This window comes from Schistocerca serialis, chromosome 6, assembly GCF_023864345.2.
Source record: "Schistocerca serialis cubense isolate TAMUIC-IGC-003099 chromosome 6, iqSchSeri2.2, whole genome shotgun sequence".
Lineage (NCBI taxonomy): Eukaryota > Metazoa > Arthropoda > Insecta > Orthoptera > Acrididae > Schistocerca > Schistocerca serialis.
In genome coordinates, this window is record NC_064643.1 from 43,390,179 (window position 1) to 43,409,924 (window position 19,746).

Consider the following 19,746-nt stretch of genomic DNA (forward strand, 5'->3'; position numbering starts at 1 on the left):
CATCCGAGTCTAAAATTGGCTCGCGCACATTCGAGATGCGTTTATTTTGCACGTCTAAAACTCGTTCTGTTACACTGATTAAGTCTAAAAAGTTTTCAACTCCTGCATTCATAGATGTACGTAAAGAGTTTTTTAGCTCTCTGAAGTCGTTAAGCTGATTTTGCAGCTTTTGGAACAACAGATCGACATACGATTTACTTACTACATCACTTGCCCTCGGCTTTGTCTTCTCAGCAGAATCAACTCTGTCTTTCACACGTTTCACAGAATTTTCGATTCTTCTACGGATGTCGTTTACGTATTTTTTCGTTGCTGCATCATCATCAGTTCGCGGATCAGCTAAGTTAGTGATGGTTTTGCGGTGCTTGACCGTAAGTGAGCTCTCACTTACATCGAATGCGTTCAGTTTTTCCACCGTATTATCCACATAAACTTTCGTGCATGCATCATGATCTTCAGCAGGATCATGTAATCCACTTAAACGCTTATTATTAAAATAAATTGCTGCACTTGTAGTGTATATGGAGGAAAAGAAAGCTGTTATCTGCGGCAAAAATTTCGTTATTAAAGTGCTCGAGGAGGCAGCATCAGTATTAGAGTTTGTTGCATCATTTACTCTTTTTCGCGGTGTCGAGTCTCCGGCAGAAGAAGAAGAAGAAGAAGAAGAAGAAGATGAAGAGGTGATACTCACTTGTTTCTCAAATAGCTGATTTACTTTATCGATAAGATTTGTAATAATGTTCGAGTATGACTGGAATTTCGAATCCACATAGTTTTTATTAGCAACATCGTTATTGTATTGAGGATCTAGTACGAGCAATAGAGTATTGCTACTGCTGTTATTCGAAGATGTTACCTGTGCAGAAGCCATGATGGTAATAATCTGTAATGGGGCAAGCTGTTGCTTTAAATACAGATGTAATTATCAAAGTCTATACGATAACGACCATTATTTAATTCATCATCTTTGCTAATAACAAGAAAATCGTAGGCATTCCCATTCCATGCTCGTTTACACATTTCGAGAAATTCATTGAATGTCATGTCAGGATTAACATGATCACTGAAGACATGTTTTAAATTACGCTCATCTTGTTTAAAGAGAACAATAACATTAGCATTGTCTCTGATTAACTGTTTAGGAATTTTGCTATATGTCTGACACAAATAGAAACTGTCTACACCGTAATGCCGACCCATCGAAAAGTAAGCTTTCATGTGATCTTGTTTGTCGCAGGCAATGTCGTCGAAAATAAAAACTGAAAGTGGTCGGGCTTGATCTGGTGGTATTACATCTTCTTTACTGGAAAATGTAAAGTAGCCAATATCATGCAGGTTTTTAAAAATTTGTTCCAAATATTTATATTTGTATTGTTGCAGCGATTTGGAAAATACGTAGACATTCTTAAATTTGAGACCATTTTCATGAATTAGAAGATTAACAATCACATTTGTTTTTCCACAATTGGAAGGACCTGCAATAATACACCTAATCGTATCAGGAAATAGATCACCATGCCTACGATCTTGCCTTTGCAGTTCATTTCTGTGTTCAGCAATAGGTCTAATAGGAAGTTGAAGTGCATGTTTCCTGAATTGCATCTTTAAGTACACTAAGGACTCTACGTATCTTACAATTACTATTATAATAGAGCACTCTAGGTGGCAAACTTATCACTCGGGCAATGATCATGATTATAAAAAAAAAAAAAAAAAATTTCAGATATGTGATTCGAACCCACGCTCCCTCCTACAAGATCTTAAATCTAGCGCCTTAACCACTCGCCCAATCTGACAGATTTGTAACAAGCGCCACCATTTTGTCTGGAGAAAAAACAATTCCTATCTTACAAATACTGTTATAATAGAGCATTCTGGGTGTCAAACAGACCAGTCGTTAGTTAACACTCAAGCTATGAAGGAGCATCGCGACAACAACAACAAGCAAAATAAGTTGAGGAAGGGGAAGAATAAGAGAGGGACAAAAAAACGTGGTGGCTCCCTACTTAACCGCATGATTAATAAACTACCTGTTGAACTTCACATACCTGGCTACTCCTACTGTGGTCCTGGCACAAAGTTAGAGGATAGACTCAAAAGAGGCGATGTCGGTATCAATCCACTAGATGAGGCGTGTAAAGAACATGACATAGCTTACGCAACTCATCCAGACAGTTTGCCTGACAGACATCAAGCAGACAGAATTCTGGCTAGAAAAGCGTGGAGTAGAGTAAAAGCAAAAGACGCTAATTTGAAGGAAAAGTTAGCTGCGCTGGCAGTAACTGGAGCAATGAAAGCTAAAGTTAAAATGGGTATGGGTTTGAATAAGAAGAAGAAGAAGAAGAAGAAGAAAAGTTCTGGACGAAAGAAAGGTGGTAATATACTGAACAAAGTAATTAAAAAAGTTCGAAGTGGACTTAAGTACTTGAAGCCTGGTGCTAATCTGATGACAGTTGTGAAAGTGGCTCGTAAAATCGCATCACAGGTTGCTCCGACGAAAGCTGTGGGGAAATTATTAGACAGAGAACGTATAATACCTGTGCCCAAAACAGGTGGAATAATACCTCTAATTCCAATATTTGCTGCTTTATCAGCACTTGGAGGATTAGCCGCAGGTGCTCCTGGAATTGCTAAAGCTGTTAATGATGCGAAAAGTGCACGAAAGGAGTTAGCTGAAATGCAGAGGCATCATCGTGTACTTGAAGCAATTGCTTTGCGTGATGGAAAAGGCCTGTACTTGGGTCCATACAGGAAAAACGGATTCGGTCTGTATCTGGCCGGTATAAATGGAACAAGGAATAATAAAAAAAAAAGTTCTCCATGAACAGTCTTCCTACAAGGCCTCTTACCAACATTGACTTAGAACACTATGCTAAAAAGCTGCAGGTAGCACACTTTCGAGGTGTCTTTATGAGAGATACTTTACCTTCAAGACCTAACACTTGTGAGTGTGCAATTATTAATCTCAATACTGAAGAGGAACCAGGTTCACACTGGGTAGCTTACAGAAAGGAAGGCAAAATTGTCTACTATTTCGACAGCTTTGGAAATTTACCACCTCCTCCAGAAATAGTAAGGTATCTGAAAAACTGTACGATAAAATATAACTACAATACATTTCAGTCACTTAACAGCCAGAGATGTGGCCATTTATGTTTAAGGTTTCTGAATTCAACATAAAACAGACAGTCTTGCAGGGTATAGTTGTAGTCTAACAATGGACATTGAACACGGCATAACGTTAAGTCTGACGGGTAAAGAATCACTTCTAACTGCTCTCTTCAATCCTGCATTGAATTTATCCTCACATGTTTACGAAATTGCTCTGCTAAACCTTTTTACATATAATTCCATTCACAATATTACATCGTTAAATAATAATCTCTACTTCTACAACTATTTGAATGATGTAGAAATTTTGGATAAAGTTAGTCTGAAACATGGAACATATGAACTGCACGACATTTTTTCAGCATTATTGAAAGAAATTGAAGCGTACAACTTGAAGGTTAGCAGTGATAACTCGATAAATAAGAAAAAGCATGACTTGCAATTAAATATTACCTTCAATAAAACACTGAATCGATGTCAGATTAGGAGTAATCTTACTATAGATTTTAATCTCCCAGACAACATAGGATCAGTTTTAGGGTTCGCAAAAACTGTAGTGGATAAAAAAGTCTTGAAGACTGCCGAATATTCAGTTAACATTCAAAGTGTTAATGTCTTGTGTGTTGACTGTAACATCTCAGGAGGTTCATTTCACAATGGGGAACCTACACATACATTGCATCAGTTCTGGCCTGCTGTGCCACCAGGATATAAGGTTGTGGAAACACCGAATTCACCCATTTATATGCTAGTAGTTGCAAGATACGTTTCAGAATTAAGTGTGTCAATTAGAGATCAAGAGGGAAATCTTGTTGATTTTGACGGGGAAGAGATAACTGTGCGATTACATTTGAGGAAAATACGGTAATGGGTATCGTATACAAACAGAATGCCTGCATAAGCAAGGACACAAGATACCTTGACAATGAGAGCAATAATAACAAGGAGGAGGAGGAGGAGAAGAAGAAGAAGAAGAAGAAGAAGAGGAAAAGAAAAGCAAAGAAGAGAAAAGTCAAAAATGTTTTAACTCCACACAACAGAGAAATTCTGTCGTCACTGGGATACAGAGTGCTATAAATACTGATACCTTCATCTGCAAACTCTCATTCGAGTCGTCCGACTTTCAGTGATCAAACAGGAGGAGGAGGAGGAGGAGGAGGAGGAAGCTAAGGAAAAAAAAAATGTTGAATGTGAGAGAAAAATTCTCGTCGACGACTCGGTTAGTCGCCTTCAGTATCATAAGTATAAACCTTTTGGTCAACCGGCTTTTGCTCAGAACGATTCCATATCAATTGTTTTACAAAATGAAAACACTTACCTGCTTCCTTCCGAGAGTCTGCTGTATATAGAAGGACGACTTGTCAATGCAGAGGGAAAGGGAAAAGCTACTAATATTGAGTTAACAAAAAACTGTGCACTTCATCTGTTTTCGGATATTCAGTATCGTCTCAATAACCAAATTATCGATCATGTACGTAATCCAGGAATTGAAACATTAATGAAAGGATATGCTTCTTTTACACCAGGTGACGCAAATGCATTACAAAATGCCGGATGGGGGGGCAAGAGGCGAATTGAAAGAGTTAGTCGACGGTGATGATGGTCGTTTTAATTTTTGCATTCCGCTTAAAATGATCTTAGGCTTTCCTGAGGATTACAAAAAGATTATTTTAAATGCTCGCCATGAACTGATACTGATTCGTAGCAGGCAAGATATTAACTGTATTGTCTCAGATAAAGCAGATACTAAATCAAAAATTGTGTTGGAAAAAGTTCACTGGGAAATGCCGCATGTTCAGGTGTCTGAAAAGCAACAAATATCACTGTGGAATATCTTAAAAAATGATATCACTTTGACTCTACCTTTTCGTCACTGGGATTTGGTTGAAAGCATTGCGCCAGAAATTAACTCATGGACATGGCAAATTAAATTTAATACAGCTCTTGAAACAGCAAGGTATTTAATATTGGCTTTTCAGTCAAACAGAAATTTGATTACTGCTGACTCTAGTGTATTCGACAAAATAAACATATCAAACTTGAAGGTGTATTTAAATTCTTCTAAATTCCCAGAGGAGAATTTTGCTGTTGATTTTGACACGAAGAATACTGCACAGGCGTTTGAAATGTATGCCAATTTTCAATCGCTGTATTATGGAGATAGCAGTGTAAGAAGAGGGAACCCTCTCATGAACCGTACTGAATTTCAGAACTGTCCTATATTTTTCATCGATTGTTCTCATCAAGACGAAACACTGAAATCTTCGGTCGTTGACATGAAGATTGAAATAGAAACAAAAGAAGCATTTGCTAAAAATACAATAGCTTACTGCCTGGTCATTCATGATTCAGTGATTGAAATGACTCCATCAACCAATCAAGTCACAAAGCGTACGCAGATATAGAATGGGAGGGGAAAAGACATGGGAAGCTGGAAAGAAAAAAAAAAAAAATAGATGTCGTGTAAGGAGGATTTGTTCCCCGTCCAGCCAATCAGGTCACATAAGGCATACTCAGAGATATATATAAAAGAGGAGGAAAAAAAAAGTGCAAGCATTTGATCATTGTCGTCCTGTTTGCTCCCCCCCACACCAGTAGCTTGTGAGAAGGAAATATGAACAAAGCTATAATAATTACCGCTAAGTCCGAGAATCATCCAGTGATAGTGTTAGTGACTAATTTAAGTGATGGTTGTGAATGTGTACTGCAAGTTCATAACATGGAGGCCTCTTTCAGTGCACTGAATTGTTCACTCGATTCATTGCTAAAAGAGAACAGTGACTGTAAAACATTAGTGTATTCAAAATATCTGCTCTGTCCACTCGTCCTAAATATTCTAGAACAAATTATTATTATTCATAAAGATGTTGAAATGCTACGATTGGAAGATTATGGATTGGACTGTGCTAATAAGAAAGAGAAAGGTGCTGCTGCTGCTGCTGTTGGTGCTGCTTCTGTTGCTGATGATGATGATGATGATGATGCTTACTTCTTGTTCGAGTGGATTAAATCGAAAAATGTTTGTAAACTGCTCTCTCGAATTTATAGGAAACTTACTGTGCAACAGTGTCAAAATCTAAATGCAATTGATTATTACTTATTTCCTAAACAGTTGTTACCCTCTTTATGTGATCTTTCTCATATATTTCACAGTTTACCACAAGTGTTTCAAAATGATGCTCTTATTTCTAAGTATCAACATTGTTACAAGCATTATAATGCGAATGCACGTTGTCAAATTGATGGACCACCTCCTATTAAAAAGAATTGTAAAGAGTGCAGAAAGGAAATTTCGGATGAAATAAAATAACAAGTATTGTATGTGGTTTTTTTTTTTAATTTCACTCAGTAAATAAAGAAAAAGTTACAATGAATATATAATGTTTTTTTATTTTCTGTATACAAATCAGTTACAAATTCACATGGAAGTTGTCTGAATGACAGATTGCCCACACACACACACACACACACAATAAAATTAGTCAGACGTTTGTCAAGTTTTCTTTGTTTTTCAGTTGGTAGTGACCCCACGCTAAAGTATTTACCTTATCTGACAGTATAAAACGTTTATCATCATGTGCAGACAAACCAAGCTTTTGTTGTTTAACAGTTGATACCACATGAGACTTTGATTGAATAATATACTGTACAGAAGTTTTAACATCTAAATTCAACATACATTCTCGATAATCATCGATGCTCAATGCTTTAATAGATGACTGTTTTATACCTTTTGCTCTCTGCATTACACGTAGTGATTCGGTCTCTAGTGCATACATTTTAGCTCTCAGGCCTATGAACTCAGTAATAAGTTCGCCGTTTAATTCATCTTTCAATAGTCCAACCTCCTTTTTATTCACAAGTGGAATGTCAAATCTGTTATTAATGGGAAAACCTGAAGTATCAAACCATTTTTGCACATCACTTTTGATATCCTCATAAATATTTTGAGTTTTAATATGGTAAATTAAACTATCGGTATCAGTGTAACACAGTTTTACATCTTTTACAGGGAACTTGTTCAGTATATACCCATAATGAAAGTCAACAAGACGCGTCTTTGAAATGTCTAAAATCGCCATACCTACAGATATAGGCTTGTCAAACACTACATTGAGTTTGTCTAATTCAATACCAACTAAATTCTCCTGAAATATAACGCTCTTCTTGAAATTTGGTTTTGCAATCATTGCAGATGCTCCATATTTACCATCCCATGAAGTTACTAGTTTTATGTCCCTCATCTTTCGTACATTTTGCATTGTCTTACCAAAGACGCTGTTATTCATTAGCTTAAAAAAATTCTTTTCAAAATCGTTATTTGCTGCCATACGTTTCTGTGCGTTAATATCGATGTATGGTTTCATCCATGGAAGTTGTTTGAATGACAGTACTCTGTGAATCTTTCTCAATTTCAAATTACGTTGCAAACACTGTTTGAGATTTGTATAATGAATTACATAATTTTTCTTATCATACAAAGTAGAAATTAATTTTTTTTTTTTTTTTGGGATCACTAGCCTTGCCTACCACACAGCTAGATGGTGGTATCATTTTCTCAGGACATAGTGGTAGATCAGAATGCATATCGTGGATGTTTTCAGGATATTCAAGGTCTACTTCCAGAATGTAGCCTATATCAGAGTCATCTGGTATGTTGTTTACGTCAAACGTTTTAACAATTTCAGCGTTGAGCCAAGAAAAATGTGAAACTGGGAGGTACTGCATCATTGCCCAACTGTAAAGACTATTTACATCAAGGTAAATAATGTAGGATTCATCAGTATTTTCATCATAATTAGACATGAACCTGTTGTTTGCCACAGCATGTCTACACAAGCAGTGAACAATGTCGCCTCTAATACCTCGTTCGACGAATTGAAGTTGCTCAATGTCTGTGATGAGTTCTAATTCTGCTTTGGTGGTTTTCAATAATGCATCCCAAGCCAATCCAGGTGAAGTAACATAATGCGCGGGATCTAACTCATAGGTTTTAATGCAGAGATTTCGAAAATTTTCAAAAACATCGCTTAACAATAACACATCAATTTTTAAATAAAGATCCGAGTATTCCCCCCAGTGTCTTGCACTTGAACAAATGCCAAGCATTACACGCCCTTTGATAATCACACTCTGAGACAGTTCTTCCACCAGTCAGCAAACTTTTAAATTCCTGAATCGGCGGTAAGTGTTCTTCTGATAAAACACTCTCATCACTCACATACTCATATGGAAATATACCCTTCTGATTGACTAAATAAAATTCACGATCATCAGGAAAGTATTTCCTCATTATCCTGAGTTTCTCTGGCTTTAGGTAAGATGCACACTTTTCTAGCGAGCATGATAAAAAATTAAATGAATCTATAAATCGGAAATTTATATAGCAGTGCCGGTCTTTATGTGTTACTTGAATGCTCTTCGTGAAAGATTTGTATTTCTCCATATTGGATGGTAATATAGAAACGCGACCTGGATTTAATTTAGTTTTCCTCCTCCCGTTCTCATTCACTAGTTGCTCGCAAATATTTGTAATTACGAAATGACTATCATAATTGGACAGATTGTGGAATACGACAGGCACTGTAAACAGAGGTCTGTAGTTTACATTGCAGCTAGCATGCGCTGCACCGCGGTACTCGCCTGTAAAATGACAATGGTCACGATGCTTCACATCGCCTGCCTCAAAGGCTTCCTTACAAATATGACAGATCTTTGCAGAGTGAAAGGCTGATTCTTCCTCTGGGCTTAATATAATCTCTTTATTTTGTAATAAGAAACCGTTCACATACTCAGCAATTGCATACAGCTGTTTCGTGAACCACTGCATGCAATCACGACCGCGATACAACTGAAATTCCGAATAGTCATCATTATAAGTACAATGTATGTAATATGCAATACTAAATGGTGTATGTAAATGTATTTGATCAGAGTTACTACTTCTACTGCAGCCAGCAACTGGTTGCAGCATGCACTCAGTGTCCGCATATATTATAAAAGGCAGCTTTAGCTTATTTCTGAAATTGGAAAATTTTATATATTTATTGTGCTCATTTGGCATGATAGTGTTGACTGGCTTAAACTGCGCACAGTCAAGCAAGTGTGCTTCTAACTTCTGTTTTGCATGGAAATAAGACAGACAACGGGGGCATATCACGACAGACTTATGATGAGCAGTAATGCTATAATGTGCTAGCTTCGACCAACTTTTTATATAATAAAAATGATTTATATTTGTATTTTCTAGCTGCAACATTAATAAATTTACATGTTTTTCTCTTTGGTACTTTGTAATATGCAGTGGTATAACTCGGATATCTTTCGACCTTTCCCTCGTCCTCCTTCTTGCCCCCTCTCTCTCCTCATCCGCTTCTCCCTCTTCTTCAACAACCATCCACTCATAATTCGAGTACTGTATACCGTACACATTGACAGACACACTTTCATTCTGCTTTTCGAATATATGGACATGCTTTAGCTCTGTAGGAAACGGTATATTAGAAAAGTTTAATTTGTTTGCATGTGCAAAATAGGCAGACACACGGTGCGCATTCTTGCTTACAGGATACAAAGCAGCTAGAATTGCCCATTTAAAACAAGCATTACCTTTCGAGTGAACGTTAATTACTGCATGTTTATTCGCAATCACTTTTGGCAGTTTCGTGTGACGTCCTGCATAAAACCCTTTGTTTTCGTTAACATTAATACATAGTTTTACTATATTACGCAACGCCCAACCTGAATCTCTCAATTGAAATTTCTCCAGTTTATTTAACAGTACATCCCTAATTTTAGTTGAATACCACTCTTCGCTAATGTCAGAGGAGAATAGATTTAAATTCTTTGTATTTAAGTACTTGTCTTCTACGTCACCCGATTTGGGCAGCACAAAGTTGCAAATGAGTGAAAAATTAATTTTAAGAGGCTTGTTAATTTTACGCACTATGTTCTCAAAGACAGAGAAACATGCATCCAAGAAATATTTTGGGTCCTTAAACCCTCCTCGGTTAGATATCTCACCTGTACATATTCTATTTTTGAACGCACTTTCAACCGAAACCCATTCCAGAGCATTACTTTCCTGATGATCATGATTCAGCTTAATGCGCTTTGGCGATGGTTCGGTCATTATTCACTTTCAGCGCTTCTCAAAATATCGTATATGGCAGACAACAGGACATTACAATTTGAATACATAAATGAAACATCCCCACTCTCTAGCCATGTTTTGAGGCAAGCAGCTCCATTTACAAAATCAAATTGACAACTGAATGCATTATGAGAACAAATTGTATACAACACAAACAAAATCTCTTTGATGTAAGCATCAACAAGATTATTAAACTTGGTAACATATAACTCTGTGTAATAAGTACACTCGTATTTGTCATAGACTTGAAAAGCAGCAAAATGCTCACCTTGTTTAAAGCACTCTGTTTGAATTAGCTGCACTATTTTTCCATTCAATTCGGAATATGCATTTACATCCTCACCACACCCTATTACTTTTACTGCAAATACTAATGTGTCATGTGTATCAAAATGTGTGCCACAGGTATCGTCTTTTAAGGATTGCAAATCTATTTCCTTAATCTTGCCATTTGCTGACACTTTCCGTATTTGAATAGACATGGTTAGTATCACAATATGCTAACAACTACGTAATATTAGTATAAGGAAACATATGTTAGTATTTATCAAACAGATTCGAAGTCAATGATATCCATACTATTTTTCCTACCACGATATATCAGAGCACCTGTTCCGGAATTCAGAAATTCCAATTCTTCATCACTGAGAGTGGCGAATCTTGCAGGAAGGAATATTTTGCACTCCTTCAAGTATACTACGACCGCTGCTCCAAATTTCGTCGTCGTCCGTCTCGCACTTAGGATGGGATATTTCTCCCCCTGTTCCAGAGACGACAGCCGCAGCGTAGTTTTGGAGCCTCCTCCTTCTCCCAGATGCTTCAGACTCTGCAACATTGAACGAGAGGCATCCCTGTTCTCTCTTGAGTTACAACAACTTCTTAGTAGATGAAAACTATATGCCACTTAGTAGTAGTAGCACTAAGTAATACTTGTCAGACTTACATGTTTTGAGCCAGCTATGTGTTTCACACACTCTCTCCGACAGCAAAGGCAATTCCAATACTGACACTCGCACGGGCACTCGCACAGCTGAAGGAATACGACAGAGTGGAATCGTCTGTCGCTTTATACTGGTCTATAGGCATAAAAAAATTTTTGTTTCTCTGCTACTTTCACACAGAGAGAGAGAGAGAGAGAGAGAGAAACTCTTGCAGTCATACTACACATTGCTTCTCTTGGAGTACATTCACCCTGGTAAAGAAATGCTACGTCCCCCCGCTGCTACTGATGGAGTTGTTATGACATTGTATTCTCAGAGACTCGTATGGTTCTTCTCTCAGCGTGCTGCATCATATTACCGTGTTATTTGCTAGTCATGTAATCAGATAATGTCCCTCCATATCCTCAGAGAGAGGCTTTTTCTTTTCCCACCCTGCGGTATCATGCATTGACTTTATGCGTTCACATAAGATCAGCTGTTGGACGAGGACAATGACCGCCAGCCCGAAAGCAAGGGCGATGATGATGTAACTGCTTACGCCAGATGGTTGAGAACAAGAAAAAACGGTACGTCCCGCCAGCCACGATCACATGTGCAGATGTTCACTATGACCTTTCAAGCAATGAAATTTTTTTTTTTTTTTGCCAGCGGACTTCGTCTTCTTGTCTTTCTTTTACACAGCTGGGGTTTAAAGCCCCCCTCCTGGAACAGCTGCGAACCTCCTGCTGTTTGCTAACATTGCTATTATTGACATACAGCATCCTCTACATCCATATATATATATATATATATATATATATATATATATATATATATATATATATATATTGCTTTGAAAAATAGCAGATAAAATGAGATGCCTTTAGAGAGCTGCTATCAGTCTACGTTTCACCGAGGTGGCTGCTCCTCTTATCATCACCGTTATCGTCTATAGAGAGAGAGAGAGAGAGACATTATCTGTTTGTCAGGTAAGAGAAGTCGGTGATGGATTGGGATTTACACAATGATACTAGCAAAACATTAAACGAAATTAGACGATACCTTCATCAACTTTTTTTCTCTTTTTTCCTTCTCACATCATGACAGAATGAAGATAGCTTTCGTAGACCTGCAAGGATTCAAAGACGATGCAAATAATTTTGTGCCTAAACAAGCTGCTGCTATCCTCGTGGACGGCAATCAAGTTATCGCAGAGCAATTTGTAACTATCGCACAAGTTTTAGCATTCAGCACCTTATCGGAGAAAACTCAGAGGATAAACTCGTGGGTGACACGCAATCACCTTCATCAGCAGTGGGGAATGGATGGAGTGTCACTACTTACTGCGAGAAATACGCTCTGGGAGTTGTGCAAATCTTGTGACTACATTATGGTAATGGGTCTGGAAAAAGCAGATTGGACGACGACTTTATTGGGCACAGATCATGGCAGAGTAGTTAACATGCAATCTCTGGACTGTCCATCATTGAAATTGCTCAAAAAATCTTTCAATATTGCTAATGAGGAAAATGATCGATGTTTAGCAAAGACTAATGTACGATTAATTATGCGATGGTATTTTGAAAATAAAACATCTTCCTAAAATACGTGTTATCTTTCTTTTTTTTTCCCCCTTGCTCCTCTTTCTCCTCCTCGTGTCTCCGCCCCTCCCTCCAGCTCCATATAAGCAAACATTTCTATCACAACTGTGTCATTTCGAAAAGCATATTGCCTTCAGTAAGTAGCAAGTTAGAAGAAAAAAAGAAGAAGAAGATGCAAGCTGCCATTGCTGATGAGCTTCATCGTCCTGCTCGCCGAACATACCCCAGGCGGTCAGTTATCACGAAAGGACTTGATGATCTCCATCAAGCAGACTTAGTCGATATGATTGCATATTCTAAATGGAATTCTGTGTATAAGTATTTGTTAACAGTAATTGACGTTTATTCAAAATATGCATGGGTCGCTGCTCTGAAGACTAAAACTGGAATTGCAGTTGCAAACGCACTTAAAAAAATATATATAAAAAGTAAGCGGGCCCCAGTAAATTTACAAACTGATCAGGGAAAAGAATTCTACAATACTAGTTTTAAAAAGTTAATGCAGAAAGTCAGAATTAATCAATACTCCACTTTTTCAAATATGAAAGCTTCCGTAGTTGTACGCTTTAACAGAACTCTCAAGAGTCTTATGTTCCGAAAATTTACTGCTCAGGGCTCCTACAAATGGATTAACACTGTACAAGATCTGGTCCATCAGTATAATCACATGACACACGGAACGATTAAAATGCGACCAGTGGATGTAAAAGATAATAGTCTTCTATTTACTGTGTATAACAAAATTAAAATGAGTGATCCACGGCGGTCAAAACTCAAAGTTGGTGATTACATCAGAATTAGTAAACAGAAAACAGTCTTTGACAAAGGCTACACCGCCAACTGGTCCACGGAAATTTTCAAAATACGTAAAGTGCAAGAAACCAATCCGAGAACGTATCTCCTTGAAGACTACAGATCACAGCCCATAGCTGGAGCTTTCTATGTTGAAGAGTTGCAAAAAACTAAATATCCATCATCATATATTGTGGAGAAAATAATACGGAAGAGAGGAAGAAAAGCTTTGGTAAAGTGGCTTGGATTCAGCAATGCTCACAACAGCTGGATAAATTTGTAAAAAGAAAATAAAAAAATTAAATGCTTAGTACATGCTAATTTCGTGTGTGTTGTGTGTGTGTGTGTGTGTATGTGTGTGTGTGTGTGTGTGCGCGCACGTGCGTAACATCTGCACTGGAGAGCTGCCAGAGCAAGCAGCGAGCAGTAGTGACGTCACGGAGCGGTACGGTGCTAAGGACAGTACGTATACGTCCTCAATGTGTTCCAGAAACCCCCTATACTATCTACTCAAAAGGCACAATGCCGCCTTAAGTACAAGAATCGAGACTCTTCTTACGGTCGGTGCTTTGAGCATTCCCTGGGAGACCAGTATTAGCTTCCGATACCCCACTGCAGGTTCAATGTTTTCCTTGGACATACACATTTACGATGAAACACTGAAAACCCATCGGAATTAAATACAAAATGCACAATGCCGCTTTAAGTACAAGAATAGAGACTCTTCTTGCAGTCGGTGATTTGAGCATTCCCTGTGAGATCAGTATTAGTTTCCGATACACCACTGCACTTTCAATGTATATCTTGGACCTTCACATTGACGATGAATCACAGATATCGCATCGGAATTAAATACAAAAGGCACAATGCCGCCTTAAGTACGAGAATAGAAACTCTTCTTACAGTCGGTGCTTTGATCCATTTCTGTGAGACCAATATTAGTTTCCGATACACCACTGCAGGTTCAATGTATTCCTTTGACATTCACATTGACGATGAAACACTGAAATTACATCATAATTACATAGAAAAGGCACAATGCCGCCTTAAATACAAGAAGAGTGAGACTTCTTAGAGTCTGTGCTTGGATCCTTTCCTGTGAGACCAGTATTAGTTTCCGATACACCACTGCAGGTTCAATGTATACCTTGGACCATCACATTGACGATGTAACACAGAAATCGCATCGGAATAAAATACAAAACGCAAAATGCCGCGTTAAGTACAAGGATAGAGACTCTTCTCAGTGTCGGTGCTTTGAGCATTCCCTGTGAGTTCAGTATTAGTTTCCGATACACCACTGCAGGTTCAATGTATTCCTTGCAAATACACATTGACGATGAAACACTGAAATTACATCGGAATTAAATACAAAAGGCAGAATGCCGTGGGGGACTGATGACCTTCGCTGTTTAGCCCCCCTTAAACATCCAACAACCACCACCACCGCAGAATGCCGCCATAAGTGCAAGAAGAGTGAGACTTCTTAGAGTCTGTGTTTTGATCCTTTCCTGTGAGACCAGTATTAGTTTCCGATACACCACTGCCGGTTCCATGTATTCCTTGGACCTTCACTTTGACGATGAAACACAGAAATCGCATCGGAATTAAATACGAAAGGCACAATGCCGCCTTACGTACAAGAATAGAGACTCTTCTTACAGTCGGTGCTTTAAGCATTCCCTGTGTGACCAGTATTCGTTTCCGATACACCACTGCAGGTTCAATGTATTCCTTGGACCTTCACATTGATGATGAAACACAGATATCGCGTCGGAATTAAATAGAAAAGGCACAATGTCGCCTTAAGTACAAGAATAGAGACTCTTCTTACAGTCGGTGCTTTGAGAATTCCCTGTGAGACCAGTATTAGTTTCCGATACACCACTGCAGATTCAATGTATTCCTTGGACATACACATTGACGATGAAACACTGAAATTGCATCGGAATTGAATACAAAAGGTACAATGCCGCCTTAAGTGCAGAAAGAGTGAGACTTCTTAGAGTCTGTGCTTTGTTCCTTTCCTGTGAGACCAGTATTAGTTTCCGATACACCACTGCAAGTTCAATGTATTCCTTGGACCTTCACATTGACAATGAAACACAGAAATCGCATCTTAATTAAATACAATAGGCGCAATACCGCCTTAAGTACAAGAATAGAGACTCTTCTTACAGTCGGTGTTTTGAGCATTCCCTGTGAGACCAGTATTAGTTTCCAATACAAAACTGCAGGTTCAATGTATTACTTAGACATACACATTGACGATGAAACACTGAAATTAAATCGAATTAAATACAAAAGGCACAATGCCGCCTTAAGTGCAAGAAGAGTGAGACTTCTTAGAGTCTGTGCTTTGATCCTTGCCTGTGAGACCAGTATTAGGTTCCGATACACCACTGCAGGTGCAATGTATTCCTTCGACTTTCACATTGACGATGAAACACAGAAATCGCATCGGAATTAAATACAAAAGGCACAATGCCGCCTTAAGTACAAGAATAGAGACTCTTCTTACAGTCGATGCGTTGAGCATTCCCTGTGGGACCAGTATTAGTTTCCGATACAACACTGCAGTTTCAATGTTTTCCTTGGACATACACATTGACGAAGAAACACTGAAATTACATCGGAATTAAATACAAAAGTCACAATACCGCTTTAAGTGCAAGAAGAGTGAGACTTCTTAGAGTCTGTGCTTTGATCCTTTCCTGTGAGACCAGTATTAGTTTCCGATACACCACTCCGGGTTCAATGTATTCCTTGGACCTTCACATTGACGATGAAACACAGAAATCGCATCGGAAGTAAATACAAAAGGCGCAATGCAGCCTTAAGTACAAGAATCGAGACTCTTCTGACAGTCGGTGGTTTGAGCAATCCCTGTGAGACCAGTATTAGTTTCTGATACACCACTGCTGGTTCAAAGTATTCCTTGGTCATACACATTGACGATGAAACACAGAAATCGCATGGGAATTGAATACAAAAGGCACAATGCCGCATTAAGTACAAGAATAGAGACTCTTCTTACAGTCGGTGCTTTAAACACTCCCTGTGAGACCAGTATTAGTTTCCGATACACCAGTGCACTTTCAGTGTATATCTTGGACCTTCACATTGACGATGAATCACAGATATCGCATCGGAATTAAATACAAAAGGCACAATGCCGCCTTAAGTACGAGAGTAGAAACTCTTCTTACAGTCGGTACTTTGATCCATTTCTGTGAGACCAATATTAGTTTCCGATACACCACTGCAGGTTCAATGTATTCCTTGTACTTTCACGTTCACGATGAAACACTGAAATTACATCATAATTACATAGAAAAGGCACAATGCTGCCTTAAATACAAGAAGAGTTAGACTTCTTAGAGTCTGTGCTTTGATCCTTTCCTATGAGCACAGTATTAGTTTCCGATACACCACTGCACGTTCAATGTATTCCTTTTACTTACACATTGACGATGAAACACTGAAATTACATCGGAATTAAATACATAAGACACAATGCCGCCTTAAGTGCAAGAAGAGTGAGACTTCTTAGGGTCTGTGCTTTGATCTTTTCCTACGAGACCAGTATTAGTTTCCGATACACATCTGCAGGTTCAATGTATTCCTTTTACTTCCACATTGACGATGAAACACTGAAATTACTCCTCAATTAAATACAAAAGGCACAATGCCGCCATAAGTTCAAGTAGAGTGAGACTTCTTAGAGTCTGTGATTTGATCCTTTCCTATGAGACCAGCATTAGTTTCCGATACACCACTGCAGGTTCAATGTATTCCTTTTACATACACATTGGTGATGAAACACTGAAATTACATCGGAATCAAATACAAAAGGCACAATGCCGCCTTAAGTGCAAGAAGTGTGAGTCTTCTTAGAGTCTGTGCTTTGATCCTATCCTCTGAGACCAGTATTAGTTTCCGATACTCCATTGCAAGTTCAATGTATACCTCGGGCCTTCACATTGACGATGAAACACAGAAATCGCATCGGAATTAAATACAAAAGGCACAATGCCGCCTTAAGTACAAGAATCGAGACTCTTCTTACGGTCGGTGCTTTGAGCATTCCCTGGGAGACCAGTATTAGTTTCCGATACCCCACTGCAGGTTCAATGTTTTCCTTGGACATACACATTTACGATGAAACACTGAAATCGCATCGGAATTAAATACAAAATGCACAATGCCGCCTTAAGTACAAGAATAGAGACTCTTCTTGCAGTCGGTGATTTGAGCATTCCCTGTGACACCAGTATTAGTTTCCGATACACCACTAAACTTTCAATGTATATCTTGGACCTTCACATTGACGATGAATCAAAGATATCGCATCGGAATTAAATACAAAAGGCACAATGCCGCCTTAAGTACGAGAATAGAAACTCTTCTTACCGTCGGTGCTTTGATCCATTTCTGTGAGACCAATATTAGTTTCCGATACACCACTGCAGGTTCTATGTATTCCTTGGACTTTGACATTGTCGATGAAACACTGAAATTACATCGGAATTAAATGCAAAAGGCAAAATGCCGTCTTAAGTGCAAGAAGAGTGAGACTTCTTAGAGTCCTTGCTTTGATCCTTTCCTGACAGACCAGTATTAGTTTCCGATACACCACTGCAGGTTCAAAGTATTCCTTGGACTTTCGCATTGACGATGAAATACTGAAATCGCATCGGAATTAATTACAAAAGGCACAATGCCGCCTTAAATACAAGAGGAGTGAGACTTCTTAGAGTCTGTGTTTTGATCCTTTCCTATGAGCACAGTATTAGTTTCCGATACACCGCTGCAGGTTCAATGTATTCCTTTTACTTACACATTGACGGTGAAACACTGAAATTACATCGGAATTAAATACAAAAGTCACAATGCCGCCTTAAGTGCAAGAAGAGTGAGACTTCTTAGGGTCTGTGCTTTGATCTTTTCCTATGTGACCAGTATTAGTTTCCGATACACCACTGCAGGTTCAATGTATTCCTTGTACTTACACATTGACGATGAAACACTGAAATTACATCGGAATTAAATACAAAAGGCACAATGCCGCGTTAAGTTCAAGAGGAGTGAGACTTCTTAGAGTCTGTGATTTGATCCTTTCCTATGAGACCAGTATTAGTTTCCGATATACCACTGCAGGTTCAATGTATTCCTTTTACATGCACATTGTTGATGAAACACTGAAATTACATCGGAATTAAATACAAATGGCACAATGCCGCCTTAAGTGCAAGACGTGTGAGACTTCTTAGAGTCTGTGCTTTGATCCTTTCCTCTGAGACCAGTATTAGTTCCCGATACACCACTGCAGGTTCAATGTATACCTCGGACCTTCACATTGACGATGAAACACAGAAATCGCATCGGAATAAAATATAAAACGCAAAATGCCGCCTTAAGTACAAGTATAGAGACTATTCTCAGAGTCGGTGCTTTCAGCATTCCCTGTGAGACCAGTATTAGTTTCCGATACACCACTGCAGGTTCAATGTATTCATTGCAAATACACATTGACGATGAAACACTGAAATTACATCGGAATTAAATACAAAAGGCAGAATGCCGCCTTAAGTGCAAGAAGAGTGAGACTTCTTAGAGTCTGTGCTTTGATCCTTTCCTATGAGACCAGTATTAGTTTCGTATAAACCACTGCAGGTTCAATTTATTCCTTGGACCTTCACATTGACGATGAAACACAGTTATCGCATCGGAATTAAATACAAAAGGCACAATGCCGCCTTAAGTACAAGAAAAGAGACTCATTTTGCAGTCGGTGATTTGAGCACTCCCAGTGGGACCAGTATTAGTTTCCGATACACCACTGCACTTTCAATGTATACCTTGGACCTTCACATTGACGATGAACCACAGATATCGCATCGGAATTAAATACAAAAGGCACAATGCCGCCTTAAGTACGAGAATAGAAACTCTTCTTACAGTCGGTCTTTTGATCCATTTCTGTCAGACCATTATTAATTTCCGATACACCATTGCAGGTTCAATGTATTCCTTGGACATTCACATTGACGATGAAACACTGAAATTACATCTGAATTACATACAAAATGCACAATGCCGCCTTAAATGCAAGAAGAGTGAGAGTTCTTAGAGTCTGTGATTTGATCCTTTCCTGTGGAACTAGTAT